This window comes from Triticum aestivum, chromosome 5B (assembly GCF_018294505.1).
Source record: "Triticum aestivum cultivar Chinese Spring chromosome 5B, IWGSC CS RefSeq v2.1, whole genome shotgun sequence".
Lineage (NCBI taxonomy): Eukaryota > Viridiplantae > Streptophyta > Magnoliopsida > Poales > Poaceae > Triticum > Triticum aestivum.
Genome location: NC_057807.1, coordinates 366038504 through 366057532, shown reverse-complemented (window position 1 = coordinate 366057532; position 19029 = coordinate 366038504).

Below are 19029 nucleotides of genomic sequence, written 5' to 3'. Positions count from 1 at the left end.
AAAATGCATACAAACATCAAGCAAACACCTCAAAACATGGATGCAACATGATAATATGAAACTACATGCAAATTCTAAGAAAGTTTCATATAGAGCACACTCAAAACGGAGCAACGGTTCAACACACACACATGAAACAAGTTATAGCAACAACCTGTCCAAAACAGCAACTAGGCATATTGTAAGCATCAAAACAACATGCTACAGCACCCCAACATAATAACAAAAGGCATGGACATGATGTACAGGTAAAGCATAACAAAACATGAACACTGAGCTATCCCCAGAAATCACTAGAACATGCTCAAACCACATGGCAAGATTGCAAACAATAACAGTTTCAGACTTTGCAGAAATAACAACAGGTTGCAATGTTTAGAGCTATCAAACAGCATGTTACGGGAACTTATCATGGCAAACAAAGGCATGGCATGAACCTACTAAATGCATAGAACAAAAGTCCTTTACTGACCAAGGGCCAAAAAGGATCAGAAGATATGATGGCACCCATGTAAACATTGCAAGTTATGACAGATTCAAACATGGCAGGAACAACGATAAGTAGGCATGTAGATGAGCTTGTACCACTCACCACAGAGCAACACATGGCATGGAAAGGCAACCAACAGTAAGAATACATGATTATGAAGCTATACATGGCAAGAGAAAGTTCATATGGTGCATGGATCACTAGCAAAACACATGGCACAAACTGAACTTCATGTTAACAGGCTGACAGCAACATTATTTAGCAATTTGAGAGCAAGATTACAACAAGCTACAACAGGCTATAAATGCAACCAGGGGCACGGATGGATAGAGCATGACATGTATAACAAAACATCCTTAGTGAATATATCCAGATTATGCATAGAATGACTTGTAGCAGCAGGTTTACATAGCATCACAAAATAACAGATTCAGCCTAGCAAAACAGTAACAGCAAGTACACTACTTCACGAGCTCGATTCACTCACCACAAGTCATTGCATGACAAGATAAGCATAGAATCAGCAAGAAGACATGTTTATGAAACTAACCAAGGCAAGAACAAGTTCATATCATGCAAGGATCAACTACAACAACCTTGGCAAAATTGAATAACATGTAAACAATCTGCCAGGAAACATTTTATAGCAAAAGTAGAGCAAGAAAATGACATGCTAGACTACTCCATAATTGCAAAGAGGGGCATTACTGGATAGAGAATAACCATATGTTCAAAACATCCTTACTTAAGTATCTCAAAATATGCTTGGATCTCTCTGTAACATCAAGTTTACATGGCATAAAATAACAGCAGAACAGAGACTGAAATCAGCGATATCACGAAGCCTAGTTTGGATGCTTGTTCTAGTCACCACATTGATCAATAAAATACATGGCATACACCCCTGTAAATATGGCATGATGCAGCACAAAACACATATAGGACTCATGCTCATAAGATACACACATCAAATGCAACAAAAAAGACAAATCATCAAGTTATAACAGTTTCAGCAGATTAACATCATATAGCACTCTTGCAACGATGATTTAGGCATCTAGAACAACTCAAACAAGCATGGCACAATGGAATGAAATGTAGATCATCTCATGACGAACATTTCGATATATTACATGCACGAAACGGAGCAGCACAAATGCAGTTATGATGCAATGAACAGGGGACTAGAATGTCGAAATAACAGGGACTTAGAAGAAAAACGAGGGGGGAAAGTCAACCTTAGATCTAGATCCGGGCGCGGGAACCGAGGTTCGCCGGAGACGTGTCGGGGAAGAAGAAGATGCGGCGGCCGGTGCGGGATCCGGCGATCGCGACAGTCGACAGCGGGCGGAGGGGCCGAGGCGCGCGGGCTCCTGCAGTCGGAGCTGCGCGGCGCCGCGGCGGAGAGGCGGCGGCGAGCCGGCGAACGGGCGGCGGCGGCGGGTTCGGCCGGAGGCTCGGCGGCGGAGGGCGCAGGGACGCGGCGGCGGAGATGGCCACGGGTCCGGGCGGCGAAGGGGCCGGCGGGCGGCCGGGGCGGCGCCGGTCGGGGACGGCCGGGGCGCTAGCGAGGCGCACCGGTGGGCGAGGTCGGGCGGCAGAGGGCGCGGTCGGGCGGCGGAGGGCGCGGTCGGGCCGCGGGGGGCGGAGGCGGGCCCGGTGGGCCGGCGGCGCGGGGGCAGTGGCGAGCCACGTGGCAGGCCATGATTGGACGGGGGAGCGGGGCGGACATGTCCGGCGGCACGGAAGGGATGGATCTAGGGTTAGGAGAATTCATCCGCGAATTTGGACGGAGAGGACATATTTATAGATTCTGGGAGTTAGGAGAGTCCAAATGAGTAGCGGTTTTCGCCCACACAATCGTGATCGAACGACCGAGAGCATGGAGGGGGTTAGGATGGGTTTTGGGACACTTTGGATGGGTGTTGGGCTGCAACACAAAGAAGGGGTTTCGGCTACGCGGTTAACCGTTGGAGTATCAAACGACCTCCAAATGGCATGAAACTTGACATGCGGTCTACCGGTGCTATACCAAGGCCGCTTGGCAAGACTCGGTACATTCTGAGAACGTTTAACACCCGCTCACAACAAGAGACAAAAGGGGGACGCCGGAGGACATAGGAGTGCCGGATCGCAAAACGGACAACGAGGAAAATGCTCGGATGCATGAGACGAACACGTATGCAAAATGAAATGCACAAGATGACATGGCAATATGCAACATGCAAGCAAATGACATGGCAACGGCGGCGAATAACTGACGAACAACTGGCGCATCGAATCCGGGGCGTTACAACACTCCTCCACTAACAAGAGATCTCGTCCCGAGATCTTAGGACCGAGACCGAAAGGAAAAAGGATGAGGTTAAACAAGAACTCAAGAGAATAAGAAAAGAATCGAGAGCACTCGAGAAGAAGAGAGGAACGACGAGAATGACGAGAATCAAAAGCTCACGAAATCAGATAGACTATGAAACCACTCCGGTTAGAACGAGATAAGAAACGAATAAGACTGAAAAGACTTAGGCAGCACTCCGGTTGAAACATGGAGGAATAGAACACGAGCTTCAGAAGACGGGATGACACTTGATGAGATAAACAACGCAATGCCTCCGGAAGAATTAAAAGAATGGAATGAAATGAACTTAGAAGGAAGGGTTGAACGGAGTTGTTGAGAAAATCAACAACGAAAGAATAAGCTTGATGTGGACTTATGGATAACATCTCAAAATTTATGAGCTGATAACCGACCACGAGCGGAAAATATTAAATAACTGGGAAGAATGAAGAAATGCAAAACTCCATTTCAAAAGAAAACAGAGAGTTAATTGCACTTCGAGACGCGAGAAGAAAAGATACTTGAACTCCACCAACAAAATCTTGATGAACTCTTGACAAATGAATTAAATCATGAAGAACCACCATGAAGAACTCCGGTGACAAAAAGGATGATGAGATAGAATGAAGGATGAAAGAATAAGATGAGCCTTGCGATGATTTAGATGGAGGTTCCGACGAAATGGCCGAGGAAATTGAACTCCGGAAAAGAAAAGATGAAAACACTTGGAACTAGAATTTATTCCTCAAGTACAAACTCCGAAGGAAAAAGGATTAATCACTTTGAGGAAAACAAGAATAAGATTTATTGTATGCTTATCCTTCATCAAATTAAATTGATGACAAGCAATGGATTTTTCATACTACTTATTCTTCTTGAAAAGGATTAAGGGGGGTATAACACAAAACTTGAGAAAGTCCTCATGAACCACCGGTAGGATTTGGAAAGAACGAATGAATTGATATGATAATCAAGGAAAAAGAATCTTGAACGAACCACCATAAGAATTCAAAAATGACTGATGAAAGAGAATGAATCACCGTGAAGAATTAGAAGAATAAATATGCTAGAGGGGATTTAGATGCAAAAGAACAAGATATCATGAGCTGATTAAAGAACACTTGAACAAAGCACCGGGATAAATAGAGAACGATAGCTGAAATGTGAGGACGAAGAATTCTTCTAAAATGATGGCCTCCGATGAAAAGAAATGGAAAAACAACTTCTGACATACTCCGGATGGGTAAGAAAAGAATATCTGACAAATGGAATAATTTGAGACTGATAACATGAAGCTAGAACCACGAAACTTCATGAGAACAGACAAGATTTAAGAGGAACTCTTCTTTTATCTTCAAATGACGACGAGAAATACCACCACAATTGTTAGGGCACTCCGGGGGAACGAAAAATGAAGAGGTAGAGGCCACAATGAAAATGATTTGAAATTGATCTTGGAAATGATCTGACTGATGAAATTCATTCTTATGTAAAACTTGAAAAGAATTTGAGAATAACTCCGGGAGAATTAGAAGAGTCAGGTAAGATACTGGGAAAAGACCTATGGGTTAGGGCCCACTGAAGAGAAAACACCGTTGGAAAGGGATGTTGAACAGATAGATGACGCACCGAAACAATTGAAATATTTGAATGAGGTGACAACCTCGAATTAGTTGGAACAAAGACGAATCTTTTGAGATGTCTTGAGCACTCCGGAAGGATAGACTGGCGAGAGGCGAATGAACAAGGAGAAACACTTGATCCAAGGAAAAGAGTATGATCAACCGAACAACTTGAATTGAGTCCACCGGAAAAATAAAGGGATGAAGAATGTCCACCGAGACAAGAATTCACCGATTGAAATGATTGAGGGAAGACTGAAGAACCTCCGTACGAATGAAAAATTGATGCTCGAAAGAGACTCAAGCTCCGGGAATAAGAGGGTGGGAGGGCAGGAAAAACAAAGGCAACTTGGAAGGGGAAACCGACGAATAACTTGAAGAGAAAACACCGGTTGAAAGAATGCCAAGGCTTCACACGAGTAGGATGGATACTCGATTACGGACTCCGGCTTCGAGGAGAAAAAGGGGTGGGCGGGTGGGAAAACAAAACAACTGAGTATTGAATTCAAGGATGAAGAGGCTCGAGTCAACTTGACGAGAAATGCACTGGATGAAAAGAGAAGAGAACCAACGAACGAAAAACCAACTGCGTGATCCTAAAGAAAGTTTTGAAGGGAAAAGGAGTAGTTCAAAACACCTACGTCAAGATTCCTTACCAGATCGACGAATGGGCTGAGGAGTAAAAAGAATTCCTACTCTCCGATATAACTAGACTCCGAAAACAGTTTTCTTCTAGTCTCAACAATGGCCAAACTACACGATCAATCAAGGGGGGCTCCTAAGGTCGTTCGAGGCTCTGATGCCAACTTGTCACGCCCAATATGCGATACTATCCTAAAGATACTCGAAGGTCCCACCAAGGATAGAACCGCATATTGAAACGCTTTTGCAAGGTGGATATCATTACATCAACATTACATAATAGATAGGGATGCATAATACATACAAGAGACATACAATGCCACACGAATACAACATCATCATACATAAGAGCCACATCAGACTACGGATGAAACACAAACAGAAACTCAAACGACATCCACCCTGCTAGCCCAGGCTGCCGACCTGGAACCTATCCCTGATCGAAGAAGAAGCAGAAGAAGAACTCCAAAACAAGTAACATCGCTCTCGCGTCAAGATCATCGTATAACATGTACCTGCAACTGTTGTTGTAGTAATTTGTGAGCCACGAGGACTCAGCAACCCCATTACCATGGGTATCAAGACTAGCAAAGCTTAATGGGAAAGGAAGGAGTAAAGTGGTGAGGTTGCAGCAGCGACTAAGCATATATGGTGGCTAACATACGCAAATAAGAGCGAGAAGAGAGCAAATGGAACGGTCGTGAAGCTAGCAATGATCAAGAAGTGATGCTGAACTCCTACTTATGTCAAACATGACCCAAAACCGTGTTCACTTCCCGGACTCCGCCGAAAAGAGACCATCACGGCTACACACGCGGCTGATGCGTTTTAATTCGAATCTGGTGTCAAGTTATCTACAACCGGACATTAACAAATTCCCATCTGCCCATAACCGCGGGCATGGTTTTCAAAAGTTTATACCCTGCAGGGGTGTCCCAACTTAGCCCATGATAAGCTCTCGCGATCAACGAAAGATATACCTTCTCCCAGGAAGACCCGATCAGACTCGGAATCCCGGTTTACAAGACATTTTGACAATGGTAAAACAAGACTAGCAAAGCCGCCCGATGCACCGACAAATCCCGATAGGAGCTGCACATATCTCATTCTCAGGGCAACACCGGATGAGACTAGCTACGAGTAAAACCAGACTTCGAGTTTCCCCGAGGTGGCCCCGCAGGCAGCTCGGTTCGGACCAACACTTAGAGAAGCACTGGCCCGGGGGGTTAAAATAAAAGATGACCCTCGGGTTGGCCGACCCAAGGGAAGGGTATAGGTGGTGGTGAGGCAAATGGTAAAACTAAGATTGGGCCTTGCTGGAGGAGTTTTATTCAAAGCGAACTGTCAAGGGGGTCCCATAAATCACCCAACCGCGTAAGGAATGCAAAATCCGGGAACATAACACCGGTATGACGGAAACTAGGGCGGCAAGAGTAGAACAAAACACCAGGCATAAGGCCGAGTCTTCCACCCTTTACCAAGTATATAGATGCATTAATTAAAATAAGAGATATTGTGATATCCCACCATAATCATGTCCATCATGGGGCAATCTTCAACTTCACCTGCAACTAACAATGCTATAAGAGGGGCTGAGCAAAAGCGGTAACATAGCCAAGCAATGGTTTGCTAGGAAGGGTGAAAAGGTTAGAGGCTGACATGGCAATTTGGGAGGCTTGAAGAACAAGTGATAGGAAGCGCAGCATAGCAATAGAACGAAGCAACTGGCATAGCAATGATAGTAGTGAGATCTAGGGTAGCGGTCATCTTGCCTGAAATCCCGCTAGGAAGAAGAACGAGTCCATGAAGAAGATGAAGCCACGAAGATGAACCAAGCGTAGATGAACGAATCCTCACGATCGCAACGAAATAGGAACTATCGAGAAGAAGCACACAACACGGTAAACACACCACACATAGACAAGACATGATACACAACCAAGTATGATGCATGAAAAAGCTACATGAAGCTACTCATGGCAAGAGATGATGCAAACAAGAGCAACACATCAAGGCAAGTTTAAATGAGGCCGGAAACAACATATAACAAATCCGGTAAGTCCTCGTATGCAATTTTCGAAATTGGTCCAGATCTGAATAAGCATTAAGTTGAAGTTGTTAAACAGCAAGTTAAGATGCACCAAGATGATCTACACGAAATTCTAGTCAAGTTACATATAAAGTTCATTTAGTTCGGAGCTACGGCCTAGAAGATATGAGCAAAACAAGTTAAACATGACATTGATGCAAAATGCATACAAACATCAAGCAAACACCTCAAAACATGGATGCAACATGATAATATGAAACTACATGCAAATTCTAAGCAAGTTTCATATAGAGCACACTCAAAATGGAGCAACGGTTCAACACACACACATGAAACAAGTTATAGCAACAACCTGTCCAAAACAACAACTAGGCATATTGCAAGCATCAAATCAACATGCTACGGCACCTCAACATAATAACAAAAGGCATGGACATGATGTATAGGTAAAGCATAACAAAACATGAACACTGAGCTATCCCCAAAAATTACTAGAACATGCTCAAACCACATGGCAAGATTGCAAATAATAACAATTTCAGACTTTGCAGAAATAACATCAGGTTGCAATGTTTAGAGCTATCAAACAGCATGTTACAGGAACTTATCATGGCAAACAAAGGCATGACATTAACCTACTAAATGCATAGAACGAAAGTCCTTTACTGACCAAGGGCCAAAAAGGATCAGAAGATATGATGGCTACCATGTAAACATGGCAAGTTATATGACAGATTCAAACATGGCAGGAACAACGATAAGTAGGCATGTAGATGAGCTTGTACCACTCACCACAGATCAATACATGACATGGCAAGGCAACCAACAGTAATAAGACATGATTATGAAGCAATACATGGCAAGATCAAGTTAATAGGGTGCATGTATCACTAGAAAAACACATGGCACAAACCGAACTTCATGTTAATAGGCTGACAACAACATTATTTAGCAATTTGAGAGCAAGATTACAACAAGCTACAGCAGGCTATAAATTCAACCAGGGGCATGGATGGATAGATCATGACATTTATAACAAAACATCCTTAGTGAACATCTCCAGATTATGCATAGAATGACTTGTAGCAGCAGGTTTACATAGCATCACAAAATAACAGATTCAGCCTAGCAAAATAGTAACAGCAAGTACACTACTTCACGAGCTCGATTCACTCACCACAAGTCATTGCATGACAAGATAAGCATAGCATCAGCAAGAAGACATGTTTATGAAACTAAAAAAGGCAAGACCAAGTTCATAGCATGCAAGGATCAACTACAACAACCTTGGCAAAATTGAATAACATGTAAACAATCTGCCAGGAAACATTTTATAGCAAAAGTAGAGCAAGAAAATGACATGCTAGACTACTCCATAATTGAAAACAGGGGCATTAATGGATAGAGAATAACCATATGTTCAAAACATTCTTACTGAAGTATCTCAAAATATGCTTGGATCTCTCTGTAGTATCAAGTTTACATGACATAAAAATAAGAGCAGAACAGGGACTGAAATCAGCAACATCACGAAGCCTTCTTTGCATGCTTGTTCTAGTCACCACTTTGATCAAAAAAATACATGGCATACACCCCTGTAAATATGGCATGATGCAGCACAAAACACATGTAGGACTCATGCTCATAAGATACACACATCAAATGCAACAAAAAAGACAAATCATCAAGTTATAACAGTTTCAGCATATTAACATCATATAGCACTCTTGCAACGATGATTCAGGCATATAGATCAACTCAAACAAGCATGGCACGATGGAATGAAATGTAGAGCATCTCATGTCGAACATTTCGATATATTACACGCACGAAACGGAGCAGCACAAATGCAGTTATGATGCGATGAACAGGGGACCAGAATGTCGAAATAACAGGGACTTAGAAGAAAAACGAGGGGGGAAAGTCAACCTCAGATCTAGATCCGGGCGCAGGAACCGAGGTTCGTCGGAGACGCGTCGGGGAAGAAGAAGATGCGGCGGCCAGAGCGGGATCCGGCGACCGGGACAGTCGGCGGCGGGGCGGAGGGGCCGAGGCGCGGCCAGAGCGAGGCGCGCGGGCTCCAGCGGTCGGGGCGGCGCGGTGCCGCGGTGGAGAGGCAGCGGCGAGCCGGCGAACAGGCGGCGACGGCGGGTCCGGTCGGAGGCTCGGCGGCGGAGGGCGCAGGGGCGCGGCGGCGGAGATGGCCGCGGGGCCGGGCGGCAAAGGGGCCGGCAGCGGCCGGGGCGGCGCCGGTCGGGGGCGGCCGAGGCGCCGGCGGGCGAGGGCGGCAGAGGGCGCGGTCGAGCGGCGGCGGGCGCAGTCAGGCCGCGAGGGCCGTAGGCGGGCCCGGTGGGCCGGTGGCGCGGGGGCGGTGGCGAGCCACGTGGCAGGCCACGATTGGACGGGGGAGCGGGGCAGACACGTCCGGTCGCCGGGCGGACATGTCCTGCGGCGCGGAAGGGATGGATCTAGGGTTAGGAGAATTCATCCGCGAATTTGGACGGGGAGGACATATTTATAGATTCTGGGAGTTAGGAGAGTCCAAATGAGGAGCGGTTTTCGCCCACACGATCATGATCAAATGACCGAGAGCATGGAGGGGGTTAGGATGGGTTTTGGGTCACTTTGGAGGGGTGTTGGGCTGCAACACATAGAAGGGGTTTCGGGCTATGCGGTTAACCGTTGGAGTATCAAACGACCTCCAAATGGCATGAAACTTGACAGGCGGTCTACCGGTGCTATACCAAGGCCGCTTGGCAAGACTCGGTCCATTCCGAGAACGTTTAACACCCGCTCACAACGAGAGACAAACGGGGGACGCCGGAGGACATAGGAGTGCCGGATCGCAAAACGGACAACGGGGAAAATGCTCGGATGCATGAGACGAACACGTATGCAAAATGAAATGCACAAGATGACATGGCAATATGCAACACGCAAGAAAATGAGAGGGCAACAGCGGCGAATAATTGACGGACAACTGGCGCATCGAGTCCGGGATGTTACAGTATTCTTGTGATCTCCTGTTCTTGCTTTGTCTAGTAGATGTTCTTGTGTTATCTAACCTTGTTTACTTAGGTTCATCTCTTCCAAATCTAGTTCAAGACCACAAGGTAAGTACATGCATCACACTCATGTGCATGAATACCTCTTGCTGTGGTACATATTGTTTGCAAGAGAAATTCATGAACATGAAGGTAAATTTCCAGCATCTACATCATTTGCTCTGATGCATATAGCCAAGACACATGTAACTCATTGCTTGATCTATCATGTTTATGCATTCTCATACTCTTATGATCTATCATCACATTATTGCATACATGTAGGAGGAGCTAATGCATGTTGCATATCTTTCCAAAGCTTTACTTGCTATTTCCTTATATCTTTATCTAAAGCTTTGATGTATGTTGCCATCAATTACCAAAAAGGGGGAGATTGAAAGCACAAGTGCTCCCTAGATGATTTTGGTAATTAATGTCAACATATCTCTTGTTGGACTATTACTTCTACCTAGTATATTTCAAATGAGTTCAACATTGGAGTGGCATGGACATGGACAAGAAGATGTGGAACCCCTTCAAGATGCTAAGGAAAAACATTGACAAAAGCTCAAGACTCTACTTTTTTATTTAAGTGATCCAAGATCACATTGAGTCCATAGGAAAGCCAATACTATTAAAAGGGGATGAGGTGTTGCTTAATGGATTGCTTGCTCAAAGTGCTTAGTGATATGCTCCAAAGCCCTCAACCACTTTCCCACATCTACATATGTTCTAAACCTAAAAGTCAAACTCGGCCCCGTCGATTTGATCTATCCAGCGCCACCGAGTTCATTGACATAGCCACTGCCAAACCCTAATCAGTTCGGTCTCACCGATGGGATCTCGGTCTCACTGAGATGGGCTTGCAAATTCTCTGTGAACTATTGCAACAATTTTGGTCTCACCGAATTTGTGCAATCGGCCCCACCGAGTTTGCTTGACCAATACTTAGTTTGCTTATTACCAAAATCGGTCCCACCGAGTTTGTGTAATTGGTCAAACCAAGTTGAGGTTTTACCATAACCACTGCACATCGGTCCCACCGAGTTGACCTTGTCGGTCCCACCGAAAACTCTAACATTCACATTTTGACCTGAATCGGTCTGATCGAGTTTTACCATTCGGTCTCACTGAGTTTGGGAATTTGTGTGTAACGGCTAGATTTTGTATGGAGGCTATATATACCCCTCCACCCATTCTTCATTCGGGAAGAGAGCCATCAGAATGTGCCTACACTTCCACTACTCATTTTCTGAGAGAGAACCACCTACTCATGTGTTGAGACCAAGACATTCCATTCCAACCACAAGAATCTTGATCTCTAGCCTTCCCCAAGTTGCTTTCCACTCAAATCATCTTTCCACCATAGCCAAATCTGTGAGAGAGAGTTGAGTGTTGGGGAGGCTATCATTTGAAGCACAAGAGCAAGGATTTCATCATCAACACACCATCTATTACCTTTTGGAGAGTGGTGTCTCCTAGATTGGTTAGGTGTCACTTGGGAGCCTCCGTCAAGATTGTGGAGTTGAACCAAGGAGTTTGTAAGGACAAGGAGATTGCCTACTTCGTGAAGATCTACCCAAGTGAGGCAAGTCCTTCGTGGGCGATGGCCATGGTAGGATAGACAAGGTTGCTTCTTCGTGGACCCCTCGTGGGTGGAGCCCTCCATGGACTCGCGCAATAGTTACCCTTCGTGGGTTGAAGTCTCCACCAATGTGGATGTACGATAGCACCACCTATCGGAACCACACCAAAAATCTCCGTGTCTCCAATTGCGTTTGCACACTCCAGTCACATCCCTTTACTTTCTTGCAAGTTGCATGCTTTACTTTCCGCTGCTCATATACTCTTTGCATGCTTGCCTGAATTGTATTGTGAATATTTGAAATTGTGCTAATATCCAACCTCAACTTGAAAAACTTAAAAACTGCCACCTTTATTTGTTGAGGGTCTAATCACCCACCTCTAGACACCTCTTCTCGATTCTTTCACTCCTCCCAATCAAATATGGGGCAAGGACAATCGTCCTTTCCCGGTGATGGTGCCCCCTATGGCTCTCTACCCCTCTCGACCTCATTGACACCCACGAGCTTTGCCTTGGCTATCGCAAAAGCTTGAATGCGTTCTCCCAGATCCTCAACAGTCACCATGGCCCAATCAGAGACCTTATCATGGGCAAGTTCCATTCCATTGGCAAAGACCGAGCCAAGCTTGACGAGTGGTTCCGATCCCCCACCATAGATCAGCTCGAGGAGCTTAGTATTAATGATAGGTATATGCGCTCGCTGCCAACGTCCGCGCTCCGCCTCGCGCCCACGCTGCGCCTCGCCAAGTTCATGAACTGTCACCCCCCCCCCCTTAATGACGTGCCCTCTCTTTTTCTACCATGACTGAAGCACCTCGAGCTCATTGCCATCTGCATCCCAAAAGATGACATGAGGCACCTGCTCCGCGGCTGTACTGCACTCGGGTTCCTTCGTCTTTAGGTGATGAATTGGTCGAGTAGCTTACACATCACCTCAATGACTCTTTGGGCTATTTGTTTGTGTTGCTGGTGCTGCAAGAAGATATCACAAAAGGTGGACCGCAATATGGTCATTGAGGACACACCTTCACTTGAGAGATTACTTGTAGTTGATCAATGATACGTCTCCAACGTGTCTATAATTTTTTATTGTTCCATGATATTATATTACCATCTTGGATGTTTCATATGCATTTATATGCTATTTTATATGATTTTTGGGACTAACCTATTAACCTAGAGCCCAGTGCCAGTTTATTTTTTTCCCTGTTTTTGAGTTTTGCAGAAAAGGAATATCAAACGGAGTCCAAACTAGCTGAAAATTTACGGTGATTTTTTATGGACCAAAAGAAGCCCCCGAAGCAAAAGAGTTGGGCCAAAAGAGTCCTGAGCCAACCACAAGGGTGGAGGGCGCTACCCCCGGGGTGGGGCTCCACCCTGATCGTTGACTCGTGGACCCCCCTGACGTGAAACCGACGCCAAAAATTCCTATAAATATAGAAACCCCTGAAAAGAAACCAAGATCGGGAGTTCCGCCTTCGCAAGCCTGTGTAGCCACCAAAAACCAATTTGAACCCTGTTCCGGCACCCTGCCGGAGGGGGGGTCCATCCCCGGTGGCCATCTTCATCATCCCAGCGCTCTCCGTGACGAGGAGGGAGTAGTTCACCCTCGGGGCTGAGGGTATGTACTAGTAGCTATGTGTTTGATCTCTCTCTCTCTCTCTCTCATGTTCTTGATTTGACACGATCTTGATGTACCGTGAGCTTTGCTATTATAGTTGGATCTTATGATGTTTCTCTCCCTCTACCTTCTTGTAATGTATTGAGTTTTCCCTTTGAAGTTATCTTATCAGATTGAGTCTTTAAAGATTTGAGAATAGTTTATGTATGTCTTGCATGTGCTTATCAGTGGTGACAATGGGATATTCACGTGATCTACTTGATGTATGTTTTGGTGATAAACTTGCGGGTTTTGTGACCTTGTGAACTTATGAATAGGGGTTGGCACACGTTTTCGTCTTGACTCTCCGGTAGAAACTTTGGGGCACTCTTTGAAGTTCTTTGTGTTGGTTTGAATAGATGAATCTGAGATTGTGTGATGCATATCGTATAATCAAACCCGCAGATACTTGAGGTGACAATGGAGTATCTAGGTGACATTAGGGTTTTGGTTGATGTGTGTCTTAAGGTGTTATTTTATTACGAACTCTAGGGCTGTTTGTGACACTTATCGGAATAGCCCAATGGATTGATCGGAAAGAATAACTTTGAGGTGGTTTCATACCCTACAATAATCTCTTCATTTGTTCTCCTCTATTAGTGACTTTGGAGTGACTCTTTTTTGCACGTTGGGGGATTGTTATATGATCTAATTATGTTATCATTGTTGAGAGAACTTGCACTAGTGAAAGTATCAACCCTAGGCCTTGTTTTGAAGCATTGCAATACCGTTTTCGCTCACTTTTACTACTTGTTACCTTGTTGTCTTTATAATTTCATATTACAAAAACCTATATCTACCATCCATATTACACTTGTATCACCATATCTTCGCCGAACTAGTGGACCTATACAATTTACCATTGTATTGGGTGTGTTGGGGACACAAGAGACTCTTTGTTATTTGGTTGAGGGTTGTTTGAGAGGGACCATCTTCATCCTACGCCTCCCACGGATTGATAAACCTTAGGCATCCACTTGAGGGAAAAATGCTACTGTCCTACAAACCTCTGCACTTGGAGGCCCAACAACGTCTAGAATAAGAAGGTTGCATAGTAGACATCAACCAACAAGGTCCAACAAGAATCAATGTCATTTCTGCACCAAAATTGACAGTGGTGGGCTACTCGTCTGTCAAATACTCTGAACTTGTTATTGGATCCACACCCGTTCAGGTACAACAGTCAGCTTCTACCTCCCCTTCTTGATATCAACATTATTTCTAATTTTGAAGATGTATGTTTGTCTGTCATACAAAAAATGATTCTGACAAACTTGACCGGGATTCTGCGCACAGTGAAGGTCTTGGCACTAGAATCTATCAGCCCCAACCTGCATGAAGTTGTCAGTTTTTTTAGATGATTTATGTGCCTGGAGAAGTTGTATATCGAGGTGATGTTCCTTTCCTATTAAATGTTAACCATAAGGGAGTTCAACTATTGGTACCTTTTCTCAAGTTTACAATGACAATGTACTATGATTTCTGAAGGAGTTTTGGAGGATTTCAGTACATACATCACCCACTCCATATTGGTTTCTTGATCCATATGGTTACAATCCATAAGCATTTCTCCTTTGGATTCATCTGTACTAGTTTTCTGAGGGAATTTTTCATCCGCTCCAACCTCTTGTGAAGAAGGCTACATTTTTCTAGATTGTAATCAAATGCCCATGTTAATCATGTCAGATCAAAGATGGCACGTTGGTGCATTTTACAAATCTTGCAAACCAAATAGGCATGTAGTAGTGTTCAAAACTGCATGTAGGCACTAACATGTTATGTTCTTTTGCAGATAATATTAGGCCTAGTGGTGGATAATGTGATACAATATAACAATCACATCGAATGCCTAGATCTGCAACCCTCGGAAATTGCTTTGAACTCCTACCGAGGGACCTTACCGGAGATTATATTTGCCAGGTTCTTTGTTGTCAGAGCAAGGGTGCTGAAGGTCATGAGGTTGGACATGCATTTATATCCAAAAAATGAATGGTTTGTTGATCAGCGCTGGTAGCTACTACAGAATGGAAAAGGCTCCAAAAAAGCTGAATTTCATTTTGGAACTGCATATGACAGAGTAATCAGAAGTCATTGTGTCAACCCCATACATGACTTGTCAGTGGCTGACCCCTTTGCAGAAATGATGAGGCTTCGAAACCATCCTTACTAGTGGTATTATTAGTTCGAACCTCTCTTATATCCATGTTTAGCTGATCAGCACGGGCATTTGCAGCTGAATGAGCTTAATTTCATTTCTAATATCAGTTTGAACCTTGTAATCTTCGAATTTGAGCCATATAACTCTAGAATTTGAACCTTGTAATATTTCGGGCTTTTGTGGTACAATTGTTGAAATGACATCGTATGAGACTCGTATATTGGTAGTAGTATTTTGACCTTAATGTGCAATAGACTTAGATTTTATTAACTATTCTCGACCAGGGATCCAGTCGAAAGCAGAGCAATGGGAAGCTTCATTGCAACAAGATGTAGATGATTAGATGCTCGTTTCTCGTAGTTTATTATGCATGTAATTGCTTACTTTGGTGTGTGGAAATGTTATGTGTGTAGTCACTTATGTAATTGTATGCTTAATTTGGTTATGCAATGCTATTCTGATAAGTATATATGTTGGTGTTCTGTAGACAGAGCAAATTACATATCACACGAATTAAACAATGGAAGCCGTCGGTGATGATTTCATCAATCACTCACAATTGTATACCAGTAATCGTTTGCTTAGAACACACACGGCTTGTTAACATGAATTGTCTGTGTTGTTATCGGTCTTCCCACACATTTCCGATTACAGACATGTTTGCCGAGTATCACACACATCTTGTTAAGTTGAACCATTTCTGTTCTCTTGGCCCAACGCAAATAGTTCATCCGAGTGAACTGTATGTCGTATATCTCACACACCTTCATCTGGCTGACCGTTTATTTTGTGTTGCCTAATCACAAACAGTCCATCCGAGTGAACTGTATGTTGTATATCACGCACACCTTCATCTGGCTGCCAGTTTCTGTTGTTCCGCCTCATCACAAACAGTTCACCAGGGTGAACTGTATGACATATATCGCACACACCTTGATGTGGCTACACGTTTCTGTTGTTTTGTCTCATCGCAAAAAGTTTGTATGGATCAACCGTATGCCCCGCATCGCACGCGCAACTAAAATCTGAACCGTGTTTGATGTATCTACTATCGCAAACGTTTTGCATCTTTTTGATGGTTTTTTTACATCACCGTTTGCGATTAATGCATCACACACAGTTTCGTTGAAGGGTCTTTGATTGTAGTGTCACGTTAGCAGCATCTTGCAGTAGTGTTACCAGATTTAATCCTTGCAATTAACAAGTACAAGGGGATTGACAACCCTCTTGCTTGCACTGGGTGCATGTATTTGCTCTTGCATGTGCAGGTACTGTTTACTAGGCGTTTGAGTGGTTCTTCTATTGGTTCGATAACCTTGGTTCGCATTGAGGGAAATATTATGCGCTACTATATTACTTCACCCTTCCTCTTCGGGGAAAATCCCAACGCAGCTCACAAGTAGCAGTAGGTACCTAGCATCATGGAGACTGAGCAACGATGAGACTAAGTGTAGGGAGAACGTGAAGTTTTATTCTAAACACTAGTGACAGAAAGGTTTAGTACGGTAACACGGATCCAAATCCTTGGGGATTCAAGAGGTCTAGTCATTAAATGTCCAAAGCTCTTGTCTGATATTTATTATCTTAATTATCAAGGCAACCCCACGCGACGGATAGGGCATGCCACAATTGATTCTTAATACAGGACTCGTGCCAGTCAAGATATTATTTGGACACATCCCCCACTTAGGTTCGTAACAAGCACATCTCGATGGGTGTCTTCCAGCGCACAAATTAAGATCATATCTGGCCCCAACACAACATGGTTGTAAGCATTAAGACCACAACCCATACCTATTTTTAATATAGTGTTTGAATTATCGTTTGCTTGATTGATTCGGTCAAAAGCTGGAATTGATCCTTTAATGAAAGCTTGCTAGAGACCATCGCTTCAAGGGAAACTTCCTCTCATGGGCTTGATACCCTAGGGCCACCTCATGGGAAATAGGTGTAGGATTCTTTTCTATTCCTTTATCAGATCACTAAAAGGAGGTATCAGCTTCAATCTCACGGATCCAAAATCACAAGGATTATGGCTGTGGATTCCATGGAGGAATCAAGCCCATGAAGGACTCACACCCACGAAGGGTCCACGAAGAAGCAACCATGCCTATCCCACCACGGCTTATGCCCACGCAGGACCGGCCTCGCTCGAGGTAGATCTTCATGAAGTAGGCGATCTCTAAGCCCCCACAAACTTCTTGGTTTCTCCACAAGATTTGGAGATGCCCAAGCACACCTAGCCAATCTTAGGAGGCACCACCAAAATATAATAGATGATGTTGTTGATGATGAACTCCTTACTCTTTTGCTTCAAAAGATAATCTCCTCAATATTCAAACACACTGTCACAGGTTTTGGGGTTTGGGTAAGAGAGGTTTGGGTGGAAATCAGTGAGGTGACTAGGAACCAAAGGATCAATGGTTGGAATGGAAATCCCTTTGAAATCAGCACAAGGAGAGGGAGCTCCCTCTCAGAAAAATGGATATCAATGGTGTTTGCTTCTAGAGACACCAATGTAGTGGGTGGCGTATATATAGACAGGACCTAAAATCTAACCGTTACACACCTTTTTGCACATATTGATGAGACCGGATGAAAACAGTCGGTCAGAATGGTCTGTATAAAAGGTTTGAACTTTGGATCCTCCGGTCACTCCGGATGAAACTGATCGGTGGTTCCGAATGGTGCTGACCTAAGCACTTTTCACACTTTGGTGTCACCGAAGTGGTGCTGACCTAAGTACTTTTCACACGTCGGTGTCACTGACTGAAACTATTCAAAAATCTGATCGAATTTCAGTAGGTAACAGAAGGTTGGCAAGTGCTCATTGGGAGTCCGACTAGTCAACTCGGTGGGATTGAAAAGCTAGGGTTTAGGACAATAATTATACCATGATGGCTCGGTGACTCTGATTGGATTGTTTTGGTGAGTCCAAGTTGCATGGTTGGGGTTTCATATAGTGGGAACTCGTGAAGTACTCCCTCCATCCAAAATAAGTGTCTCAACCTTAGTACAACTTGTTTTGGGACGGAGGGGGTAGTATCGAACTTTTGGAGTTTGATCTTTAAGCACTTAAGCAATGAACTCATCATCTCAACCTCATCCCCTTTTGATAGTATTGGCATACGTATGGACTCAATGTGATATTTGATCACTTAAACAAAAATGGTGAGTCTTGAGGCTTGCTCCAACACTTGTCCTTAGCATTTGAGAGTTCCATCTTCACTTCCCATGTTGTGCCTAAACTGATTTTTTGTGAAATATACTCAAGGAAATCATTAGTTCATGGATATGTGTATTGACATGAACTACCAAAACCACCAAGGGATTGCATGTGCTTGCACCTGCGTTGTTGCTTCCTCGTCCGTCATTGGAGGCGTGCTCATGCCCCCTGCTATGACCCCGGTTTCCCGTGGAGGAGCTCTCCTCACTGTCGG